The sequence below is a fragment of the Orcinus orca genome, chromosome 3 (assembly GCF_937001465.1).
Source record: "Orcinus orca chromosome 3, mOrcOrc1.1, whole genome shotgun sequence".
NCBI lineage: Eukaryota > Metazoa > Chordata > Mammalia > Artiodactyla > Delphinidae > Orcinus > Orcinus orca.
The window spans coordinates 182,517,031-182,543,580 of record NC_064561.1 but is presented as its reverse complement, the minus strand read 5'-3'; positions in this window follow the sequence as shown (position 1 = coordinate 182,543,580).

Below are 26,550 nucleotides of genomic sequence, written 5' to 3'. Positions count from 1 at the left end.
TTTTCAAGAATGGTTGACCATGCGAATACACTCCTCGCAGAGCTTGGGAGGCTGTGCGTGTGGGTCCTTGAACGTGCAGCCCCCTTTCAGGGTAAGGCCATGGGGCCTGTCGGCATCTGTCCAATCGGCCCACTAGCCTTGAAGTCACAGCCCCACGGATACCTGCTTCCTCCCTCTTGCATGTCCCGTGATGTTCTAGCAAACCCTCTCAGAAGGAGCTTGCTGAGTAACGAAGGGATGACAAATGTGCTTTTCATGGCAGTAAGGGCCACATCAAGGGGACAGAGCAGGTTCTCAGGCCGGCCGTCTTGCCCTCTTGGGGGCTGCGGTGCATCTGGCCACTCACTGGGCCCCTCTGTGCTCCTGCGCCGCCAGTGAGACGGGGCTGGGTTGAGGCCGGGTGATGCAGCAGCGCCGGCCCGCATCCTCGTGCCTGGCTAGCCAGCCTCGCTGCCCACCCCACCCCGCCCGCGGTCTCCATCCTTAAACCGAAACTCGCCCAGACCCTAGAGTCTGCAACATGGGTAAAAACAGGCCATCTGAGGCTAAGGCAGGGGAAGAGACGGGCAGTAGAGTGCCCGTGGAGAGACCGATTGTGAGCCGAGCCCTGGTGTGGGGCTGCACCGAGTTCCCCGCTGTCTGCAGGTTCGGCCAGCCCAGCCCGCATCTCCCGGGGTGTGAAGAGAGCTGTTACAGTGGAAAAAGTCGTCTGAAATTATGAAGACTGAAAATCACAGTGTCCCCAGGGTGTTAAAAATTCCAGGGCGCTAGGTCTGAATTTGGCACTTCGTCTACTTACCATTATGGGGTGGGTTGGGCTTCAGAACTGGGGGGATACAGGACAGGGTGGGCAGACCCTTGGGTAAGGATGTCGCCCCTGCGGCAGGAAAATGACAAGCACACACACAGGCATTAGGACTGTGATGCGGGACGGGCGTTCTGCTTGGGAAGGATGCACCAGCTTTGCCCTGCACAGTGACGTCCACCCCCGTGGCTGGCTTCAGGGATGTGACACTCAGCTTCCCAGGGGACCACCCCACAGAGGGCCTCAAGCTTGGTCTAATGCTACTCTCTTGCCATCTTGAAATTCTTAGTAACTTTTGAACCAGGGTCCCTGGAATTTCATCTTTCACTGAGTCCTGCAAATGACGTAGCCGGCCCTGTTCACCACAAACACGGTCCACGGAGGATGCTGTGTTGTCATGTGACTGGAAAAATGGATGTCATTATTTGGGGGAAAATAAGAGACTTTGGGTGATTCAGTATACAACCCCAGAATACTCCTATAGAAAAGCTACCACCTTGAGTTATTGACGCAAGTTGCGTTTCCTGAGGGCTGGGTTTGGTTGGCATGGCGCTCCGGTTGTTCTCTGTACCGGCACCAAGGGCTGAGCACATGGGCCTCTGGACCGGCATTAACACAGGTGTCCCGACCACAGCCTCTGTCCTTGCTGAAGCCAGCTACCACGTGGTGAGAAGTGATACATTTAAGTTGTGATAAAGAGTCTCTTTTTAAAAACATGAGTCCAAAGCACATGCTCCTTGTAAGTATTGTGAAAAAGCAGCAGGTCCACAAAACCATGATCTGATTCAAGGCATGCTGTTAATGGGTGTGGAATTTTTTGAGTCCCCAAAAGCTTATGATTCTTCCGATAAAATCGCACTTGAATGCGCGTGCTTGCTAAAATCAGCTCCCCGAGTTTCTCCACAGAGCACATCACCAAGGAGGAAAGAATGAAAACCAGTGGCAGACGGGGTAGTTTGCATATTGTCTGATGAGGGAGGACAATGGTGCCAGACTGACGTCTTGATATTAGATCAGATGTCAGGGGGCAAGGGAGGAAGTGGTACACAGCCCTCTAAGCAGAATTTAGGTTTCCAGCAACACCCACCTCTCAGTATTTAACAATCTTCAGTCCTATATTCCCCAAGGGGTTCAGATTTTATCTGTGAAAGTTGAGAGTTTTCAGGGGGAAAGGATGAAAGTCTTTCCTTTGTACTCAACAGGGAGTATGGAACTGGGAACCATGATTCAGAAACTAGAACGTGCAGTCATAGGTGTCCCTCTACTCCAGTAGGAGGGTCAGAAGCCAGGGGTGGGACGGAGATGGGACCTCCAGCCCCCCAGCCCTAATCAGGTCTGTTGCTGGAGGACACCTGCATCGCAGAGCAGCAGAGCTGCTTGCACGGGCGGGTGGGCACCCCGCGCTATTCAGGCTGTCTGCCTTGCATGCTGGAGCTCAGAGCTTTGGGAGCTAATTCCAGGGTCTACACACACAGAACCCAGTGTTCCTTACAGATTCCAGCCCATTTAGCTGGGGAACGTGGCATCTGGAGAGACAGTCAGGGGTGAGGGGTGCTGCAGCTCTTTTCATGCACTTTCCTGGTTGATCATCGGCCAATCTGGAAAGAATCCACCCTTGTGTCCGCAAGTGTACTAAGAAAACAACCCATCATTCTGACTTAGAGGAGACGCTAATTCATGACTTACTATTCACACGGCATTCAGACCCTCCGATCCAGGAAACGGACTGACGGGTCCCCCTAGGATCGGTGGCCATGGCACAATCAGCTTTGATATTTTAAACACTTGGGGATGCCTCCGGGGATCATACAGAAACAATGAGTTTCAAAAGGACAGGCTTTCAAACTAGCAAGAGAATGTTGAACAGCAGACGGAGGGGGAAAGTTTAGAAAAAACTTAAGAAAATATAGAGTCAGCTTGCAGCCTCCATAGAAGAAACACCGGGACCTTGCACGAGATGCCCAGAGAGGCTGAAATGCAAACCCCAATGGGCTGAGGAAGAAAGCAAGCCTGTGTGAGCAGGAGAGGCGGTGGCTCGTCCCCGCAAAGCAGCTCCTGTTTAAAGGAGGATCACAGCACAAATAGGGTCTCATTAGCCTCACAGGAGAATGCAAAATGGTAGAGACAACTGTAAAGAGAGGAAGATGAAGCAGTTTACTAAAAGCTCCGATAACTACCTGTGAGACAAGAAGCCTGGCTCGTGCTTCGGGGGCCCGTCCAGTGAACTCGAGGAGGTGATGCTACACGAGGTACTTGGCTTCACCAGGTGACACCTGGCCAGGACCCCGATAAATGAGCGACCACTCACTCCAGGCCACCTGGGGGAAAGTGTCTGGATCATGACAAAGACTGAAGCCTCCAAGGAAGAGATTTTAGGGTCATTGTACAAAGTGAAGGGTGGCCAGGTAAGCTGGGACAGGTGTGACATTCTGAGGGCTTGGGTGAAGCGGACTGCAGTGCCACTTTCTTCAATTTCCTGCGTGTGAGCACCGGAAACGAAACCTCCATGCTGGTAACGGGAAGAGAAAGGCTCCGAAGAGACACCAGGTTGGATGTGCGTGCAAACCTCACTTCCATCTTGGTGTAATTCATGAAGGAGTTAATAAAAAGCAGTAGCACAACCAACACTTGGTTCAACGTTCATGGAGTGCTAGTTGAAAATGGCCACAATTTAAAATCACGTGGGCAAAATAAAACCTGACCAAGATTACAAGGTGGTCATCTGCTCAGGGGCCCCAGCTTAGCTGCTGAGCTAGGAGACCTAGAGACAGAAGCATCCACAGAAGCCAGCTAAGGACACAGAGATGTGCTGTCTAAAAACATGCTCAGTGATCACTGATCACAGAGCCCTGACGCGGGAGCAGATGGAGAGAGAGGCCTGCAGTAAACACCAGGCTTGAGAGAATATACTGAATTATCAAAACCCACGTGAGGAGACCTGCATTTCTGTCCTGAAATACAAGCATACTGGCCATTTTCAGGAATACTGAGCATTTTGAGCTGCTCACCAACTAGTCTCAATTTTCCCCCAGTCGACGTGATGCTCCAGCAAGGTCTCTGGCGTCAGTCCACCTGGTTTTAAATCTCGGCTTCCACACGTAGTAGCCGTAAGACCCCGGACTTTAAATTGGGGTTGAAAATAAATCTTGCAGGATGCTGAGGATAAGACAAGGAGAAAACCGTGAGAAGTACTTTGCTCTGTTTTGGGGGAAAGTTCAGAGTTCAATAAGACATTCTTTGGGTATTAGCTCAAGAGCAGGTTTTCTATCTACTGTCAAGACTCCCTGTCTTCCAAGTACCCCCAGCATCAGAGGTGGTGCCCACGTTTCAGGATTGTGCCACTCAGGGATGACAGGCTGCAGGATGACAAAACGTCACAAACTGAGACTGCAAGGAAAGAAAATATGCAGTGGGCAGCAGGGTTGTGTCAAGGATGGACCTCCTGATGCGCAGGTGAAGGGTTTGGAGTATAAACACAGAGGCTGTGACAGTGAGCTGAGCTGTAGTCACTGGCAGGAACGTCCCTGTAACAGTTGTGTCCCAAAGTCATATTTTGAACAAATGTTCTCTCCAGCTCTGTTTAGGTAGCACCCTGGTCATCCTCCAAACCTAATTCACTGCCCAGGGGCTAGTCCAAGCTCAAAAAACAAACAAACAAACAAAAAAAAACAAAAAAAACAAGACATCCTTCTGGGTTATACTAGGAACAAATAAACAGGAAAGGACAGTATCCTGTCTGGTGTCTTGTTTCATTGATTCCTGTCAGTTCAGACTTCCCCATCTCCATGCTTCCCCTGATGTTTCCCAGAGCCGAGTCCTTCCATCTGGTAGAACAAGTAATAAGAGAAGAAAAGATGCGGCTTCTATTAACCAGTGTATAGAGAGTATGTCACTCAATTCTCAGAACTGGAAAGAAGGTTGTTTTTTCAATTTCCATTTTAAAAATAAAGTCATAGTTCAAAAGAGAGGTAAGTAACCCACCCAAGTTCACAGAGGTAGGAAATAACAAAGGAGAACTTGTGTATGGTCCTCTCCAGCATCTCGCATCAGAATGGGCTCCTGCCCCGGTGCTTCCCCTCCTGAACCATCACTGTTGCATTGATTGTCAGACACTTTATCACTCCCCACCAACCACGTGCCCTGGGGCTGAGACGGGCTCAGAGCTCCTTACAGCCCTCGGGATGTGGGGTGGAATTGGCCTGGTTCACATGTCCTGGGCCACCTGGAACCTTCACTCCCAGGACACTGGGTTCACCCCTCCTGGCACCAGATGCCCTGGCTGACCCTTACATTCCCTCTAATTCCATGGTCCTCTGAGCCTCTGCACACGGCTTTCCAACCAGAAGGTCCTTCATGGTCGCTGGCATGGCTGACCATTCCCAGTCCCAGCCCAGCACACCAGCCTGTCCCCCTAAAGGGGCTGGTGAGTCAGGTGAGGTGAGTCACCTGCGCCCAGGGTCTGCATACGGCAGTGGCTCCCCTCAGCCCCGCAGCTCTGCAGGGCATGGTCCTTGCTGCGTTCTGTGCTCTGAGCTCCTACCCCCTCTGCATTCCCTGGACGCTGCCATGCCTGACTGCGGGAAGAATCAGAGAATGTCGATGGGAATGATGGAAGGGAAAGCATCCCCAGAGCTGGGGAAGCCTGCACTGACCACTCCTCCTATTCTGTGTGTCTGCGGTTGTCAGCGTAGAGGGTCCAGCCACCGTCAGGAGGACATTGCGGTGGGGAGCGTCTCACTCATCCATCCATATTCCTGCGAGGGCTAACAGAGGCTCCGGGTTCCCCGAGTTAGCTGTCACTCCTAGGTCGAGAATGAGTGGCTGCGGTAAATACGAGTCTGGGAGGGAAAAAATGAACGCATGCTATGGGCAGGGGCACTGCCCCGAGGGCCTCCTCATCTGGGTGGTGACAGTGATGCAGTTGGAGCCTTTGTTTAGAAACAGGCACTTTCAATGCCGGCTTCTCCTTGAAGTTTCCGTCCACATCGTTTTACGGTTAAACAAGAATTTTTTTCCGGTGAAGTTTTGTTTTTCAGATTTGAAACTGAACTTGCCTCCACTTGTGTGGTTTTTGCCTCTAAGGAAACCGTGTCCCCAGGTAAGAGCAGCTCCTGAAGAAGAGAACCGAGTGGAAAGGGGGACGGCATCTGCAGAACCTCTGTGATCTCAGGCAGAGAGCGCAGAAAGCGGGATTAATGGTGAATTTCACTCACCAGCAGAGGTAGCAGTATGAGAGCAGAACTCTGCCTCTGCCACTGCACCTGCTTGTACAGTTCAAATTAAAACCTGAAACCCAGCAAATCCCACTTCACAATGGCTTTCCGTGCTGGAGCCTGGGAATTAAAGGCCTCCGTTGTTTGGACGGATTATTTCCCTGCCTCTACCAGCTTCAAAGAAATGCGAATCTTCCCTCACTCACCCTTCTATTGATCCTCGATCAGATGACTTTGTTTTGGATTCCTACCGAAACAAAGACAAACAGATACATTTTAAGCACTTTCATGTATGGCTTTGTTTCAGTTCAGAATTCTTACTGTGCAGCTACTTCCTTGTTATAAAGATTACTAGGCGGTTGGGGGGAAATCAGGGAATTACCATAAATTCTGTTCACTAAATACCGACACTTTCAGGCAAATTATCTCAATTGTAAAATACTTTGGCATCCCAAGTAATTATATGCAATTAAAACCCCACTGTTCCTTTCCTTTCCCTTGTTAATTTATAATAGAGTACCTGCACTCAGGAAAACGAAACGCTTAGCAAGCACTGGAAATCAAAGACATCTCTCAACACCGCCAAAATAAAGCCAAACATTTATCCTACTCATTGGGCACTTCAGATTTCAGGTGAAATTATTTCATACTCTCCTGCTCTTTAATGAACTATAAAGAATCTGGAGAGTGTTTCCTTGAAGACAGAATGTTCTCAGGCTCTTTGTAAATACACCGAGGAGGGTTTCTGCCCTGCCCGCTCTCCACTCCAGGGCATGACTCAGATACCTGGGCTGGCATTAATGAGTTTCGCTCTGGGACACACTGCACTGTTTTTGACCTGCTTCCTGGTCCTCCCAAGGGCTGCTGCTGAATCTGCACTTAAGCCTCCGATTAGTAAGTCGACCTGCGGCCGCCCCAGTGCCAGGCACCCAGGGAGTGTGCCTGGGCTTGGCCCATGAAGACTCTCTTGTCCCCCCGCCTCACCTCCCCAGCAGTGACCCGGGATCCAGCTCTCCTCTGGCAGGTGCTTGCAATGGGACCGGAAAAAGCTCTCCTTGGGCAGAGCTCCTCCCCCCACACCCTAAGTCCAAGTTCCGTGCAAGTGACACTAATTTATGGGAGGTAAGAGGGTAATTATCTCATGAACATTTATTTGCAGCCAACCATACAAAAAGAGGGACACTTCTTTTGGAAAATTGTAAGAACTCAGTCCATGCTTGCTGGGATACAAGGGATATGACCAACAGTCCAGATTTTTCCAGGATGGAGGAGGAGGCTATCAGGACTGAGACCTCCAGGGTGGAAAACCAGAAAATCCACTGCAAACCGGACAAGCTGGTCACCCTCATGTACCTTGTGCTCAGTCGTCTGCGTGACCCTGTGTGACCAGGACCCGACTGGGCATGCGCGGCTCAAACCGTAGCTCCTGCACCTAAGGGCAGAGTTATCCCCTAGCTTTGGTCCAGCAAGGTTTGCGCACAGCCCCCACTGGTCCAGCCCATTATCAGGGCTCCAGGCACCGATACAGACAAGAGCGCAGGGCTCCTGGGGCTCCGATCCTGCTACGGACAAGGCCACGTGTTGGAGAAGAGTCTCCACATGCCCCTGCCTGCACCACACAGCCCTTATCAATAAACTAAGAGGATTTTCCTTATCAACCCCCTCATCACCAACTCCAGGGTCAGAGTCCAGCAGAGAGGAAACCCTCCCAGTGGCAGTAGGAGAGAAATCAATCTGGGCAGAGCGTACACTTCTCAGGAGAAATTTACTTCCATGAGTATCCTTTTTCTGCAGTACTGGGGCTTCCAGCAGGGCAGGAGGAGGGGCCCTGGGGGTGAACCCTGCTGTAGGGTGGTTCTGCCTCATTACGAGGCTGGGCCTGGATGCAGGGCACTGCCCATCTTCAGTCCATCAACCCAGGATGACCATCACGGTTCACTGTCCCCCAGCCTTGTGGCCGCCCATCTCTAAGAGGCACCTACCCTCCTGCACCTCCAAGGAACACGCGGGGAGCTTTGCTGTCCCTTTCTGCCTGTCGGGACTGGCTGCAGGGCTGCAAGGGACGTTTGGGGTAACCACACTGGGTGCTGCTGGAAGGGAAGGGGGGACTGAGCACGAAGCCCACCCCCACCAAGGGCTGAGGGCAGAGCAGGACCCCACACGTGACCACCCCCTCTCCACGTTCTCACAGCCGTCCACTGGAATGTGCGCTCTTCAGATCTCCAGAAGCCCGAGTACAGCATTTTCTCATTGGAAGCCAAATCCGACGGTTTGCTTTTGAGAGCTCCTTCACGTTAGGGTTCACCAACGTCCTCAAATCTAAGTTGTACTGAAAAAATAAAAACAAAAAGCCGCACAACCTGGACATGAGCCTCAACTTGACCGTTTGCCCATGATCAGTCTGGAGAGGGACTTCACAGGCCCAGAAAGGCCGCACGTCCCTCACCAGCTGAGCTGGCGCCATTCTCTGTCCTGCCCCGCGGTGGGTTCTAGTTAAAAGGCAGCAAATCTCAAAGAGCTGAGAACTAGTAACAACTGTACTATAATAATACATAGTAACTTTTCCCATTAGGTTATTTTCCCCACTTCTCAATGCCCAGGGGAATCAGAATCACCAAGATTGTTATCAGGGAAGCTAAGTAGCTGAACCCTCCAAAGATGGGGCATTCTGATAACTATCTGTCACATTAACACGACCTGTGTTTTAATTTAAAATCGAGGCCTGAACATTTCTTGACAGTATCAAGTTGCAGGATGAACCTGAGCCCCCCATGGGAGCCATGCCCCCTGAGTGATGTCTGCTCCCTTAGGTTCTAGAAGCTACCAGGTTTCCCATGCTGAAGAAGGGAAGTGTTTTACCAGTAAGGCAATTAGAGAAGAGTCTTACCAAGTGCTGCAGGTGCCCTGATAGACCCAGTACCCATGTCTTTTGAATCCAGGTGTCCCTTCCCAGCCCACCTCCTGGGTCGTGATTCTAGATTCTAGAATCTAGTGATTCTAGAGCACTGCTCTCTAGAACTTTCTGCCATGATGAAAATGTCCTATATCTACGTTGCCCACTGCACTAGCCATTAGTTTCACATGGCTACTGGGCACTTGAAGTGTGCCTGGTGAACCTGAGGAACTATATTTAAAATTGTATTGTGTTTACATTTCGATTTAATAGCATGCATGGCAAGCAGCTGCCGTATTGCACACCACAGGTTCCGAACTTTGAATGAGCAATGGAGCAAAAGTAAAAAAGAAAAAAAAAAAGAAAAAGAAAGAAAAGACACTCTGTAGTGTCTTACTAGGCAATTGGAATTATGTATCAAAAGCCTTTACAAAGTGTACATTCTTTTTCCTAAGAATTTCATTCCTAGAGATCTACCCTAAAGAGCTAACTTAGGTCTCAAAGATTATGGTATACAATTATAAACAACACTGTTATCTAGAATTATTTAAAAACCCCAAACCAACTCAATGTTCCAAAATAGAGAAAGGATTAAATGAATTATGTTTATCCAATAGGATGACATATTTCTAAGAATATTAAATGACATTGGGAAATGCTTTAATATAATTTTAATTGAAATGTCTGGTTATAAAACACTATATAAAATATGATGCTCATTTTATTTATGTTTGTATTTATATCCCCCAAAATATTGCCTAGGGTTATACCTGAATGGAAGAATTATTTCTCTTTTACGATTTTCTATATTTTCTTTCATGTGTCTAAATTATTTTACAGAAAGAAAAAAATCAATGGCATGACTTCATTTAGTCTCCCAATGTGTCATTCAGAAATTGGTCATTTGGAATAGTAAACGGTACCCAGGGAGTAGAGGAAACAGCTCTCAGCACTTACCGTTTGGTTCACGCCATTAGGGTACCACTTAGGTGCATTCTTAACCGAGTAAATTAACTGACTATTGGTTTAATGTGTGGATCCCTTCTAGATATTCTGTCCCTTTCTTTGCTGTGCACAGCTCTGTACTGTGTCCCAAGGAAACTATTTGTTTCCAAGAGAGAAATGGCATAAACCCTGATTATTTAAAATAATAATAGCTACAAAACAATCAAATGTAAAAACCCAATGACAGGAGTTGATGTACTTTGAGAAATACCTGCCTTATGCCTTCCATGCCTTGCAGCAAGGCACACATTCGGAAGCTCTGGGAGGGGAGGAGAGTCTCCCTTCTCAAGGATCTGTATCCTTCCAGCACTTCTGGTCTGATTGGTCCTGCAGCTTGAGATGAGCCCCGTGGCTGGGAGAAGAGAGCACAGTCTACTTCCTTGCCACTGGGAGGGCCGGCCAACAGCTCTAAAATTGAACTCTATGCAAACTTGTGATGACTAACTTAGTGAATCATGTCAAATTTTAAACTTTATTTCATTTTATTTTTTATCAGCTGCTGGATAATTGAAGGGGAGAAGATGCCCAATTGACATCCCGCCCCAGGCATCAGCCTGTCTTGTCACAGACTTGCCTCCCAAGACATGTGTCAAGAGGATGTGGCTTCGCACAGAAGTGGTCCCCCTCTACCTTGTCAAAACTTCCTGGCTTCCTCCTGCTGTCAGAAAGCACCCTCCCTCTCTGCTCCATCAGCCGCTGCTTCCAATAGAAGGTAAACATCCTCCAAATCAATAATTGATGAAAAGGACTTTTAAAAGAAGTAGTGACCCTCAAATCTCACTTCGATATTCTTGTTTTGACACAACCATTAGCTGTCATCTTTAGAAAACCACCGAAGTCTAAATTAGCAGCAAAATAAAGTTTAAATCACAGACTACATTTTTTTCCTGTATTGAACTACTTGAGGAAGAAGGTACCAATTTTAAAAATAAGTGAATGAATGATGAACCATCCAGTACATTCCACCTATGGACAAAGTGTCATTGTCAGTCAGAAACGAATCCCTGGCTGCCCTAACCCAGCTGGCGTCCCTCCCGTCACACCACCCACACCTGGATGGCAAGTTCACCCATATTTGGAAACAGATTTCACATCAGAATCATAATACTTGAAAAGTTTAACTTGAAAAGCCAAACATCTGAAAAGTCTGTGGTATCCCCCAATTTAAGATTCTGCAAGAGTGGTAGCCGGGTTTCATTACACATCCTGAATCTTAGCTGGAAAAAAAAAAAAAAAGAATATAAAATAGCACAAAAGTGAAAAGCAGTGGAGTTGAGTATTTCCTCAGGAGTTTCCTTCATTTTGCTTTTTTAATTCTAACTTCAAAAATGCATTGCTTAAAAAAAAAAATGCATTGCTTCATGTCAAGAGGATAATTCCAAAAGAAAACAAAGGGACAGCAGCAGCTAGGTGCAGTGAGTGGACTCGTGTTTTGAACTATTTCGTGTGGGCAGTGATCTTGGCTATTGGCCCAGATTTTAAATGTTGGTATTTGGAGGGCTGGTGGTGTCTTTCACTGTCACCAGTTCTGCCTACTTTAAGTACATGTCTTGGTGTCTTCAGGATAATTTGCAGGTAATTATTTATTTTTCAAACATATTCATGATTGCCTTCATTTAAATATTAAGCTTCCAAATGTATTTTAAATTAATTCATTTACATTATACACACACACATTTTCTTTTCAAATTGAAATCTGTATTCCACAGAGGCAAGCCCACCTATAATATGGTATCTTCTGTGGGCAGAATTAATGCGTCAAGGTGGAAGGGGTTGAAAGAAGACTCTCTGTCTTTTGTGGAGAATATGGTGCATTCCTGCAGCCTGAATCAGTATAAGAGGCTGCATCCATCATTCCTGGTGCCCGCCCCGATTTTCTTTCTTCTCTATTGTTACCCTCTCTCCTTACCCCCTTAAAACAGTGATGGGTAAATGAAAAGAATGGATCTTAATTAAATGCAAATCAACGTAAGAACCAGCTATCGCGCATGAAGGGTCACACAGGGATAAGGCCTAAGGGAGGGGGGTAAGCTCTCTGCCCTGAGTGATGGTGGAGGGGACTGGCAGACCCTGAGATGCCCTCGGATGGCCCCTGCATCCCTTCCACCTTGCACACTGATAGAGCAAGTCAGGGATGGTGAGAATCAATCAGTAACCCGCAGCCTCAGACCCGCAGAGACTTCACACACCAAAGGCTTCTTTTCGTTCCTGTCATGTGTCCATCAGGGAGGCCATGCGGCCTCTGCTCACCCTCCCAACAAGGTCCCCGGGCTGATGGAGGCTTCATCTCAACATGTGAATCAGGCACCTGCCCTTATAGCCACTCTCGGGAATGGCACGTGTCCCTCTACTCTCAGTTCATCCCCCACAAGACACATGACCGCATCCAGTCTCGAGTGAGAAAGCAAGCACCATCCGCCATGTTCCTGGAAGTAGAGGCTGGGGTTGTGTGAAGAGACCTACAGACTGCAACAAGCAGGAGTGTGCTGGGCCCTGGGGCCCAGGCTGGGAACACAACGCTACTCAAGGCAACCCATTCCCTTTGCCATACAGCTCAATGTCCCCAACTTCCTTGCATCTGGCATGGCCATTGACCTAGTTCTACCATTGGGACTTATGAAAGCTCTTCTGGGGGACTCCTGAGAATGACCATTCTTTCAGGGATAAGTAAATTATTTTTCTTCTGCCTGCCTTTCTCTTCTCCCTATTTGAACATGCGTGTCTGAAGGTGTGATGCTTGGAGTTGTGGCAGTCATACTGAAGCCATGAGGCAACATCAACAAGCTGTGGATGGTGGAGCAGAAGAAAAGAAGGAGTCTTGGCCTTCATGGTACCACGGAGCCACTGCATCAAACCCTGAAATGCACACCTCCAGGCTTCTTATGTGAGAAAATGGAGTGACTGTTCCGTTTAAGTCAGGACTAGTCAAATATTTTGTTGTGTGTAGTGGAATGAATCCAAACTGATTCAATCACACTTCTGCGAATAACCAGCCAGAAAGTAGACTATCATCAACATTGCAACAGAGATCTAAGAGTCAGTGAAGGGACCATGAAGGGGGATTAACTCCACCGGAGCAGTTGGGGACACTCTCCTGACTAGTAAAGATGCTGAGGAACTGGTAGGAACCTGGCACCAGGCGAGTGTCTGCAGCATCCCAGTGCAGAGGATAATGCCCTTTCATTGTGCCTTTCATTCAATAGTCACTGACTCAGAACCAGGCTCTGGGCTAGACAGTGGGCGGAGGAGAGGTGGCTGATTAAGAGGTGGCGCTCACGTCTCCAGTTGGGAAACTGGTTGGACGGAAGCACAGAGAGGCTGATGTCTTTGGGCCACACATGGACAGAGCCTTTCTGACAATGACAACGGGATCACACAAGCCAAGACAGGCAAAAAGGTGGGAGGTGGAGGTTACCAACGGGACCTGGGGACCCATCTGTGCCCTTGGCTCCCAGAAGGTAGCAGAGCACCTGAGTCCAGGCTCGGTTACAGGTACCAAGAGCTACCACTGCTCATGCCCTTTCAGTGTAGATTTCTGTCACCCATGGGCGCCGACTCTTACTCTAGTCTAGTACAGCCTAGAGTGCCTGACTTAATAGGTAGCTGTAAGTGACTCAAAACACTTCAGAACTCCTGGATGAAAGCAGCTCTAGAAACTCAGAGTGTAATTAACTGTGGAAAAGTTAAGAAGTCCGGACTTGGCAACAGCAATTAAAGTAGCTTTAAAAGGGCTCCCCTTCCCTCTCGTGTCCATAATGAGGGTAACTTTAATTACATGACCATGAAAATCTGGTGGCTTTACCCTCTTTAATTTGATCAGTTGTAAGTCAGACAGCATTGGTGCCAGTTCTCAAAGGGTGTCTTGTTAGTTCACCAGTCTGAGCGCTGAAGTCTAGGAGGACACGCAAGACAAAAACACGTTGATTTTTAGTTTGGAAAGACAGAGAGAAAATACAGTGGAGCTCCATACAACCATGACAGGCATGAAAAGAGTTAAAAGAAAACTCTCTTCCGAGCCTTCAGTATGACTAGAATGTTCACGAAAACAAAAGGAAGGCCTCACTTACCTAGTAAGTGGCAGAAGGGAACAAACTCCCAGTCACCTGGGCTCAGGGCACCAGGGGGCCTGCCCCATTGCTCGTCTAGGGCATGGCTGGGGCCCTAGTCATTTTCTTAAGGCGTTTCTGAGACTGTCTTGTCATCGTGCAGAAACCCCGCTGTAAGGCGCTATTTCTCCCTTCCCCACCGTGACCCCAGGCTACGGTGTCTACAGTCCTGTCAAAGTTTCCTCTCCATGTGGCCATCACTGGGAGTTTGTCCAAGACTTCCTCCACCAAGAGCAAGAAGAACCATGTGTTAAGTCCCGCTGCATGTTAGATGGCGGCCGTCAAAAGATACGTCAATGTCCTAACACCCAGCACCTGGGAATGGGACCTCCTTTGGAAAAATGGTCTTTGCAGATGTAACTGATTTAAGGATGGTGATGTGAAGAGATCATTCTGGATTATCTGGGTAGCCCCTAAGTCCAATGGTAAGTGTCCTTATAAGAAACAGTAGAGAGACACAGACACAGAGGAGGACGCCATGTACAGACAGGGACAGAGTTTGGAGTGATGTAGCCAGAAGCCCAGGAATACCTGGAGCCCCAGCAGCTGAGTGAGGGAGGAAGGGTCATCCCCCGGAGCCTGTGGAGGGAGCTGGGCCCCAAGACACCTGGATCTCAGGCATCTGGCCTCCAGACTGTGAGGGAATAAAGGTCTGTTGTATTAAGCCCCCCAGTTTGTGGTAGTGTGTTAGGGTCACCGGAATACACACTGAACCCCATGCCCCTGGGGCCCCAGGACACCCTGCTGAGCTGTTCTTCAGGTGCTGCCACTTCCAATGGAGGGGCTGGACTGTGGGGGGCACAGGGGTCCCCTGTCAGTCTCCTCGGCTCCAGAAGCCCCTCCTTCCTGGGCCTCGTGCGCAGGTAGAGCCGGGAGGTGACACTGATCGTCCCTCCAGGCTACCCAGAACTGGCCATTTCTCTGCGTGACTGCTGTGTGCAGGCCCCAGACGTGCTGAGTCTCCTCCCAGGACATTCAGGGGCCCTCCATGTCCCTGCGTAGGTTGGAGTCTCTTGATCTTCCAGACCCCGAATCCCCGCCCATCCCCCTGGTGGCTCAGGGCTGTGGCTCGAGAAATCTCTGTGTAACAACGGTCTCTTGATCTGCCATGAAACCTACTTCAGATAAAACTGTGTGTGCCCTTGGCATCTTATGCCTCAAACTGGGGCCAAAACTCCCCAGTAGGAAGTCATTGAGGTTTTAAGTTTTCAACAAGCTCATGTACAAAACCATTCTTCACATTACTGTAAGTGTTCCATAAAGCCCCTGGTTAGATTTTTTAATGACCAGCTGAGTGCAAGTTTCCATTTGGGTTTCTAACATGCGCAGGACCTGCTCCAAGTGGGTCCTGAGTTATGGAAGTCATGGCTGGGGGAAGCTGCCCCTGTGGACACATCCGGGAGCCTCCTTACTCTCTGGTCATCTTATTCCAAACACCAAACTCACAGTGAATGGGAGAACTCGAAGCAGAAACCAGTTCACCTTTCTGCTGGTGGTTCATTGTTGCCGTTTAGTGAACAGAGAAAACAAAATTATGAGGTGACTGCCTATTCCAAGAGAAGAATGCCAGACTATTTTATAAATCCCCAAATAAGATTGCAGAGGACAATACACAACCACAAAGAAACTCAGATTAAAGAAACAAATGTTTTGTCTTTTGGGGCCCTTAGTGTTAAGGTATATTCCCCACTATATCTAGATGCCCTATAGCCATAACTTCATTTTCTAAAGTCAATGGCATTGATGTCATATTGTTTGGCCCCAAAACTGACCCTTTAAGTGTGTGTCTATGGGTGACTAAGGCAATGATGAAGGTCATTAATTCTGCCCTATGCCTCCCTCACCTGTGCTGGTCACCCTGCAGGTATGGAAAGACACTCAACAGAGGATGCCTGCCCTGAAAACAAAAGTAGAATTCTCCTGGAATGGCTTTTATGAATTTATCATCAAAATACACCCCTCAGCAACAGATACTCAAGTCAGTTTATGAGAGGAAAGCAGACCTGCTCAGTTGAGAATAAACACAAGGGCAGGAGGAATTATAACAACTCTGAAAAATGGAAACAAAGAAATAATGGTGTAGAAGTGCAATGCAAATGACACCATTTATATTTTAGACAAGGACTCCAGCCAAAGTCTGTGAAGAATTTTAAGGTTTGAATTAGACTTTAAAATAGATCGCCCATGTCTGAAATGAATAATACTAAAGTAGCTTTTTTAAACGAATGTGCTGTTGACTGACCTACTCTAAAATGTGACTGATTTGGGCTTTCTGTCCACACAGGCTCACAGAGCACCTGCCACGGGGATGCAGGGGCCAGGACCCTGGGTCTCCCTGCTGCCCTCTGCTCTCAGGGTCCTGGGCAAGGTCCCTGCTCTGGATCCGGCAGACAGAGCAGCCCGAGGTAGGCACTGGTCACTGGGCTGCTGCCCCCCTGTGCCAGCCTCAGCAACTCCCCACAGGATCAGCCCCCTCTACCTGCCAGTCCTTGGTGTCCCTGAGGCACATCAGCTGCTCCCTCATTTGGGGCCAATCCCTTCCTAATGTCCCCACCCCCGTCCAGGGCCCCAAAGCAGAAGTGTGTGTGAGACATGCATACAGTGCGTTGCAGATTGCCCACTTTACACATGGGATCCCAGGTTCCTGGGTGTCTACTGGTGACCCCAGGAGCCTTGCCCAGGACACCAATGCCACAGCAGGATCCCCGGTTCTCAGACTGGCCCCTGCACACAAACACCATCTGCCTGTCCTCTTCCTTCATGGAGTGAGCGGCTATCCAGAGGTGTCCCCTGTTCCGAGCCCCCTTCACACTTCTGCCTGGACCTCCCCATGACAGACACCAGCAGGGGCAAGCAAACACCCCAAAGGGTGCAGTGAGGCTCCCATCTCACCAGGGCCCATGGCTTCCCCACAAGGAGCCACCTCCAGTTCTCAGGTGGGCTCCCCTCACAACCGTGGAGGAGACGTGGGCACCTTTCTCAACAGGAGCCTTAGCAGATGTGCGAACGCATCCAGCCTGGAGAGCCCTCACCCAGGCAGGAAGGCATGTGGGCAAGATTGCTCCACAGCCCCACTCGGACTAATAACTGATTAAATGCCATTGAAATGTTCTTTAATTGTGAGCTAATTCAATCAACTCTGGGATCCTGAGCAATGGTGTTTGACACGTGGTGAGGATCTGTATGTGCTGCCCTGGAAAAATAGGGAAGACATCATTAAGGGGAAATTGAGCTGCAGACAATCATCAAAATGGGCCTGTATCACTTGCACAAAGACACATGCAAAGCTATGCACAGGCACATCCCAAGGTGTGCATGTGTCTATCTGTGAATGTGCAGGGGGCAGAAAGGATAACCACAGGGATGGCACAGTGGTTACCTCTGGGAATGGAACAGAGAATTGACAGAGGAAGGTAGGGGGTGGGGCTGTGAAGGGATATTTTTATTTTATATGAAAATTTTAATGACAGACGTATACGTATGTTGCTCCCATTACAACCAAGAAGGACCCTATGAGGCTTTCCAGAATAGACCCCTACCCATGTCCTCTCCCTGCCTTTTGTCTGTAGAAAAACTTTAGTCAAAGAATGCATTTAATCAGAAAAGTGAAAAAATGCAGAAAGAAAGGAAAACAGTCAAGTAAGAAAAAATAATAATAACTTAGCCATTAAACAGGGTCAAGGACCTTTAGTTCTTCCTCAAGGACTATAGATAATATTCTGAGCCATGTCCTTTGAGCTGTTTTGCAGATACTGAAACACCCACAGGTGGAAGAAGTTAACTGTCTGATGCCCACAAGCATGTAGACCCCAGACTGGCTGGAAACAGAAGGTTGATGACGCTGACTCTCAATTACCTCACCACCAACCAATCAGAAAAGCATCCACGAGCTGACCACGCCCTGCTCCTTGAGCACTATAACACTCCTCACTACCTGCTCCAGGGTGGGACACACAATCTTGAGGGTGTTAGCCCACCGTGGCCCCCTTTGCCTGGCAAAGCAAGAAAGCTATTTCTTTCTACTTCACCCAAAACTCTGTCTCTGAGATTTAATCCAGCACTGGCGTACAGAGGCCGAATTTCAGCAACATCATCACTAAAAAACAAAAACAATTAAGATGTGTAATAGTAATAGAGTGTGGTGTGTCTTCCTGGGCCGCCTGAAAGAGGCAGGGTGAACTACACCCCAGAAACTCAGGGGCGGGGGCTGGCGTACAAGGTCCCTAGGAAGGAGGGTGAACAATATGCAATGCTCATCAGCCTGGGAAGGGGAAAGGGATGCTCAGATGAAAGCAAAAGACAGGGCAGGGGGAGCAGGAGGTGGTGGAGGCTTAGGTGTGGACAAAGCAGCTGGAGAATAAAGGGCTTACCAAGGTAGACAGGAGATGGAGCGAGAAGGTGACAGGAACTCTTTACACCTTGCCCAGGATGCTGGACTTAACTCTCTAGGAAACGGGGGAACCTTGATAACTGGTAACTAGATGAGAGTAATTTCGTCAGTTTGTGATGTCAAGAGATGGTCCTTGAAGCAGAATGGAAGACTCGTTAAAATGGAATCAGACTGAAGGCAGGGAGATCTTTTCAGAAACCCTGACAATAATCCAGTCTACTGAAGATGTCAGGCGAAGTAAAAGAATGCTAATAGGGCTTCCCTGGTGGCTCAGTGGTTGAGAGTCCGCCTGCCGATGCAGGGGACACGGGTTCGTGCACGGGTCCGGGAAGATCCCACATGCCATGGAGCTGCTGGGCCCGTGAGCCATGGCCGCTGAGCCTGTGCTCTGCAACGGGAGAGGCCACAACAGTGAGAGGCCCACGTACCGCAAAAAAAAAAAAAAAGAATGCTAATAGATAGGGTGCCCATATAATTTATTGTCCAACATAGAACATTCTAGCAAATGAAATACCTTGTCCAGAGCAACATTGGAATTGTCCCAGGCACACTTGAAGGTAGGGGCACCTCCTTAATGGAGGATGAGAGGAAGAGATGCTTTGGAGAGAGAGCTGAAAAGTCACACAGTGCCCATGTCTCCATGAGGGCAGGACGACACCCACCTCTCCTGTTCTCCATTTCCATTGTATCTCCAAAGCTGGCCCATTGCCAGGAATATGGTGAGCGCTCAGTAAATAACCATTGAATAAATGGATGGTGAACAAGACAGAATTGAAGGTGGATGGCTGAAGGAGGCGTCAGGCTGGCTGTCAAGATCTGAGCTACTTCATGCAGGATGGTACCCTTTGCTAGGACCACAGACACGTGAAGAGAAGCAGGTACACCTGCAGGTTGTTGGGTGAAGATGAGTCCAGTGCAGTTGAGTATTGGGTTCTGTAACTCTTGGCTGAGATTTCAATGAGAGATACCACTGTTAAAAGCCCAGAGTGTGAATGAGGGTTTCCAGTGAGGGCGCCTAGATTGAGAGCAGAGCTCATCAGGGCACTGAAGTGAGCGGGCAAGAGATGGTATTAAGGGAAAGTAGGCAGACAAGGAGCAAACAGAGAAACAGAAGGCACTTGTGGAGTGGGTGGTATCAGTGACAGTGGGTGTCAGGGCCAGGCATCCAAGTCGGACTTTAGGGTCTGCAGTAGAATGCTGTGAAGTTCACTGGGGTTGAAGGATCAAACTGTGCATCTAGGACTCTTTTTCATGAAATGTGCTGTTCATAAAATGTGTTTTCTCAACCAAATTCCAATCCAATTTATTTAAAGTTCAAATGTTGGACCCAACTCCATACCTAATGAATCAGAAGATTTCTAGGCACGAACCATACATTTTAACATGCTTTCCAAGGGATTCTGAAGTTTTAGAATTTTAAGATAATATATGGGTTTTCCAACTGGATTATGAATACCAAGGAATGAAAGATGAGCTTGGAAAGGAGAAGACAATTCTGGGCTCAGCCTGTGGGTTGGAAAATGGAAGGAATCAGAGGACTAAGTGCTGGATCCAGACAAATGCCAAATCTAATATCTCACTGGGGCTACTCTCTCTTCTAAAGGAAACACTCAATTGCATTAAAAGAGACCTTCCAGGAGATAGGAGAAGAGACCCACAGCTGCTCAATTCCTTCCAGCTTCAGTGTATACATTCCAACCATGAAGGGTGACATATGATGTGCTAAGGAGATGGACCTCTTTCCTCTGCGGTCAAGAGCGAACCAAGGATATGTCAGTAGGGGAATGAAATGAACGTAACTGCTGGTAAAATGACCCCATGCAGCACGGAAAGACGGAAAGATGGTGACTCAGGAGGCCCTTGTAACAATCTATGGGCTCGAGTTGGGGTGGGACAAGGCTAGATCTGAAAGACTTTTAGGAGGTAGAAGTAACAGGTCATAGTAACTGGATATAGGCAGCCATGGAAAGAAGGAATTAAAAACAAGCACCTGAATGAATGATAGTGAGGTACCGGAGGAGGGACCAAGTTTGGAGGTGAACAAGCTGATGGGGAGGGGAGGGGGTGTAAGGGGTGATTCTTCCGGGCAGGGAAGTCAATATTTATTTTAATAAAGTTCTGGGAAACTCACAGGTTTGTATTTCAGGTGGGCGGTAGTAAGGCTTAGAGGAGTGGTTTCTTCTCGGATGGCTTGGCTTGATGATAAAATTAAATAGGGAATTCAAGGGGCAGGGAAGAATTTGCAGAAAGTCAACAACCATCAGCTCCTTGAAATAAATACGTTATGGCCTTACAGCGCTCCAACATAGCACGGAATGAGTCTCGGGAAGCAGAAGCTTTCATCCTTGTGTGACGATAGAAATCTCTATGCGTGGACAGAGAGACTTACACAAACACACTGTTCTACAAAATCGCATCTCTTCTGATAAGAGTAAATCTTCCTGGGGGGCTGAGCATGAACGCCAGGGTTTTAATGGACTTCTTTTATTTAACTTTTACATAACCCGTTTACATTGTGATATAATTAAGTTAGGGGTGAGCAGCCCAGAAATTGACTACAGACTTGATGAGCCTGTAAACTACCCAACTGTTAGCAAAACCGCAACAGTCGCTTTCGTCCTTCCTCTCTCTAGATGAAACAAAGTTAACCACTGGAAGCGTGACAGGGTCTATCTCCCAGTGAGGACTCCAAGGGGCACTGATAAAATGGACTAATTGACATTGAGTTTGTTCCATGCAGATGCTAATCAATGATAACGTTTTGCATATATTACGTGTGCATTATGGAGTCAGCAAGGAAACCATCTAGATAGAAACATCACTTTTTTTCCTGTGATATTGAACGGCTCCCCCTTCACATGTCAATCAGGAGTTTTGTGATACAACACACACGGAAGGATCGTTATTCTACTTTATGACCACTCTATTTATCTGCCCTCATGAGGAAACTATTAACTCGGTCTTTGTGTAATGGCCTGGAGTTTTGATGCCGGGGAAGGCTTGCAATTAAATTATTTTCATCTTTATTAGTAATGATAATAATAGTAATTGCCTTTATTTGACAGCATTATTTTCCCCTTACATTTGTGTCATTCCACATTTCTGCTTAATTTAACATTTTATACATCATAAAAAATCAATCAAGTTCTTCAACATCCTGTCATAAAAGATATGACTGTACATTCCGGACCTGTAGAGAAAACCCACAGCATCTGACCAGCAAGGAGGTGTGCAAATATGCCAGGTTTCACAAGCAGTTGGAGGTTTCTGCATCTTCAGATCACGTGAAGATAAGAGAATCAGAATCCTAACAATCGTGCGCTTCAACGATTTTTCACGTTCATGTTAAGGCACAAAACCCTTTGTTCAGACAAAACCTTACCTGGAAATTCAAGACATAAAATGAGGAAATGGAGCTGTTTTGCCCAAAGGGCGAGGAGAAGGGCCGCAGAGCCTTCCCATGTCAGCTGCCTCTCACCTGCCCCAGGTCCTCCTGAGCGGACCCCCCAGGGACCCCCTCCTCATCAACCCACAGGAGCACTCAGGAGGAACAAGGAGGGACACAGGGGTCCTGGGCACTGGGGGCATGGACCTGGCTCACACTTCGTCTCCCAGGGTACCCAGACAGGCAGCCACCTTGGCTGAGATGTTCCCAGCCCTACACAGCCTCTTGATTTCCTCCAACACGTCTAAGGGTGTCCTGCTGTTCCTCAGATACCTGCCACATATCCTCATGGCCCAGAATACAGTCCAAACTCATCATGCGCTCGTGAAACCCACTCTGATGCGGCCCAACTTCCACTGCATCCCTGACGACGCCAGCTGCAGCCTGGCCGGCGTGCTCACGGCTTCTGGGACCTGTCATGCACACTGGGAACACCCTCTGCTCAAACGCTTTACCCTTCCCAAGCCAGGTCACCTTTCAATGCCTGGCTCAAGTGGCAGGTGGCTGCATCCTCTCCTCGTTGATAGAACGGATCGCTACCTCCTTTGATTCCTAAAGTCTGGGTCCCTGGCATCAGTCCAGGTCTAGGGCAGTGGGGAGAAATTTCCCGGTTATTTGGACAGAGGAAAGTTAATATGACAAATTCTTAATTAGTTATTGTTATGAGTTGAATTGTGTCCCCCCCAAGATTCATATGCCGAATTCCTAACCCCTATTGCCTCAGAATGTGACCTTATTTAGAAATAGGGTCCTTGCAGCTGAAATCGGCTGAAATGAGGTCACATCAGAGTAGGTTGGACCCTAATCCAATATGACTGGTGTCCTTGTGAAAAGGGGGCATTTGGACCCGGCGTGCACACAGGGAGAAGCTCTGTGAAGATGAAGGAAGAAATTAGGGTGATGCATCTGCGAGCCACGGAACCCCAAAAATGAGCAGAAACCTCCAGAAGGTAGGAGAGAGGCCGGGGGCATGTTCTCCCTCACAACCTCAGCAGGAGCCAGCCCTGCTGACCCCTCAGTCTTGGACTTGGAATCTCCAGACAGTGAGAGAACACATTTCTGTTGATTAAGCACCCCAGTCTGGACACTTTGTTAAGGTCGCCCTAGCAAACTCGGTATCAAGAATGTTCCAACTAGTTTATTGAAAAGGCAAAAAGAAAACAGGGCGCCTCAGAGGCAGATGTGGGAAGCAGCTGCTGCCCCAGGGCCAGGAGATAGAAACAGTAAAGTTAAAGGGGCCCCACAGACCTGGACCCCGGACCTCTGGGGCAGAGACACTGCTCGCTGGCTCTGGCTCTGGCTCTCGAGGAAACACGATGTGCTGACCCTGTGAGGCTGCAAACCTGAAAACGGGACTCAGCTGCTGCTACAGGCAGGGACTGGCGCTCCCGGGGTGAAGTGTACCAGGGAGGATGCTGAGAGTCACAGGATGTGATCCGGGACAAGCTCCTTCCGTCCAACAGCGCTCTGCCCCACTTCACACCCCTGCAAGCATCCCCTTTGGGCAGAGTCTAATGGAAAAAACCCTGCGCTTCAGAAATAGGGTTTGTGGGGCTCAGTATCACAGAGCCAAAGGTAGGAGGGAATTCGAAGCTGAGAGCCTAAAGCTAAAACTAGCATATCCCTCTTTGCACTTATTTCTGCCTCGTGGAATAATTAGGTGTTTGCATGTGTCTCACCGAACTGTCTAACCGACCTTAGACGCTTAGGTATTCAGACAGCTGTCTCCTGTATCTCAGCGTCCTCCACAGTACGTGACACTGTCCATTTCTTGAAGTGGTTCCTCCACAAATGTCTGCTGCTAAGGGAACAATGGAAGAAGGGGTAAAAAGGAAGGAAGGGATGGAGGGAGGGAGGAGTCAGGAGCTCCTAACAGCTGCTTGCTGGTGGTCCTGAGGCAGGATCAGCTGGACCCAGGAGCACAGGCAGCAGGGGCTCCCACAGGGCTTGGGAGGAGAGGGCGGGAAGGGGGTCACATCCTGAGATCAACAAGTCTGTCTGTCCCCGTCACACTGCTGAACTGGGTGCCAAGTTTCTAATCCTGGATTTATTATACACTGTCTAAGTGACCTTAGACAAACCACTTAACTCAACCCTAGAGATAATGTCACATGGTCTTCAGCTTGTAAAATGATCACTGATGCTTTCCCACCACCTCACCGCCACGCTGATAATGCATCTCCTGGCAGGGAGGCGCAGCTGCTGATGAAAGACAGAATAGGGCTCAAATTTTCCATTTTTCTGGAAATTCTTTCTCCATCACAGACGTATGTCCATACACTAACCCTCGACCTTGGGACCCAGGCTAATTCGAGTCAGGGGCTTAGCTACTGTAGTCTTTTCCTCTTTAGTGAAATCTGGGAAACAAAGTTTCACTGACACATTTGAAATTTTCCTGCAATAAATTATAGGGAGGGTGCAGGGCTCTGGAGAGCCTCCTGGGACAAAGCCAGCCCCCTAAGCTTGCGATGGCCTGGGAGGAGTGGGGACAAAGCAGAAGTCACAACGGGCTTGGAACACACTTGCTTCACAACTAAGGCCGTTGTCCAGAGAGTTTACGAACCATGTAAACTGGAAAGTCCTTTTAGACTTGAAACAAACTGGGTGGGAGATTTCAACCTCTGATAATAACCAACACCTGAAAGTGTTCATACAGGGAATATAATACCCTCCTGAACATTACACACTTTGGGTTTTAATGGAGATGCCCTTGTTGTCTACAAAATTGAAGAAGGGAAAACTCTGGAGCTTCTTTAAGATGTTTCTGCCCCCAAACTGAAGGATGTATTGCAGCGTCAGAAATGGATGCAACTTCAGCTAATAACCCCTGATGCTGTTTGGAGCTGCGGCAGGGACAGGTGGCCATGGATGGTATTCTGGGCTGAACTGTGTCCCCCTAAGATGCCTAACCCCTAGCACCTCAGAATGTGACTGTATCTGGAAATGGGGCTTTAAAGATGTGTTTCTGTAAAAATGAGCTCATCTGAGTGGGCCTAATCCAGTCTGACTGTTATCCTTAAAGAGAAAAATCTGGACACACAGAGGACACTAGGAATACCCAGGCACAGAGAAAAGGCCACGTGAGGACACAGAAAGGAAGCTGTCTACAAGCCAGGGAGGGAGAAACCAAACACGCCGACACCTTGATCTTGGACTTTCAGCCTCCAGAACTGTGAGAAAATACATTTCCCTTTTTGAAACCACCCAGGCTGTGGTATTATGTCATGGCAGCCGGAGCAGCCTAAGACAGATGGCAGGATTCTGAAGGTCTCTTTCAAACTTGGTTCTGCCATCAGCTGCATCTGAGAAGCAGCAATCATTGGCCAAGAGGGTGTTAATCCTTCTTTTCTTCAAAGAGTGATTGGGAAGGGCCACCCTTCCCCCCACAGTCCTCCATCCAAAGTGTGGATCTCTCTTAGGACCTTTGGGTCAATGCATGGATGGTCCTCTATTAAAATGTCATATCCCCTGTACAAGAGGTTAAGGTCACCTACCTCTGTCCATTGACAGCCCTCCTCGATCTAATCAGGAGCTATGATGAGCCTGCCAGTCACTGAGCTTATTCCCAGGAGGGTGGACCACAGGCCATGTGTGTTTCCACTGGAGGGTGGAGGGAGCCCCGGAGACTGGAGTAGGTGGCATAGACAGTACATTTTGGCAACCTTCCTCAGCAGGAGAGCATTAGGAGGGCCACTGAGACCAGGAGCTTGGGAAGGGCATGCGTGCAGAGGTTAGAGAAAGGAAGTGTCCTGACCTGGGGCTTTGCCCAGAGTGGCCTCCTCCTTGGTCATGGGCGTGTCATGTTCTTTGGGTCACAGGATCCTCTGGAAGTGTATCTGGGAGAAGAGAACCTTCCCTCCTCCACTTCTTCTGTCTCTCTGCACATCATTCCCACCTTCCATCCATACTCACTCAACACCCCCAGAGATGATGCAAAGTCGAGAGGCCTGAGGCTTCTCTGTGCAGTTTTTCTTGCACGGGCAAAGGAGGGATGGAGTTGGCAGAGCTCCGGCCAAACACCCTGAACTCTGGAGCAGCTCTGGAGACAGCCCTGGGTGACCTTATAGTGTGAGGTGACATCTGCGCAAAAGCAGATGAGGGACCCCTTGGTCTAGGGATATTTTAGGTTTCTCCCCTTAGACCCGTTTCATACCCTCAGTTTTGTTCTTCTATGAGAATGGTCCTGGAAGATGCTGGTGGACTCTGCATATCTTCAGAACTTTGAGAAACTGTCTCCTGAACTCCCAAAGAGTCCTCTGTGGGGCATTTTTGTTGATCGGATGCTCCTTAAATGAACAGATTTTAACCTATCAGCCAGTGACTTCCAGTCCACACATTATGCATGAAAGATGAAACTTTCTACCTAGGATGTTATGTGGACCTGTATTTATCAATTGGTATTTTAAAAAGGTATTTCTTGTAGGTAGGTTTTATCTTTAATAATATAAGTGATTAAGGGCTGAGAGGGACACATGGGAGATAGAATACTATTTGGTCTAAATTTCAAACATTTTTAGAAGAGCCCAACATAAATATGCCATTTAGTATTTCCCTTCTTCTATCCTTCACATACCATTTTCTTTGAGGGTTTTACTAGAAAATCATCTTTGGATTTACTCAGACCTAAGAAAGGTATTATCATCCCTAAGCTATTATCTCATTTCCTTTCTTGTTGTTATTGTCAGTTGTTATT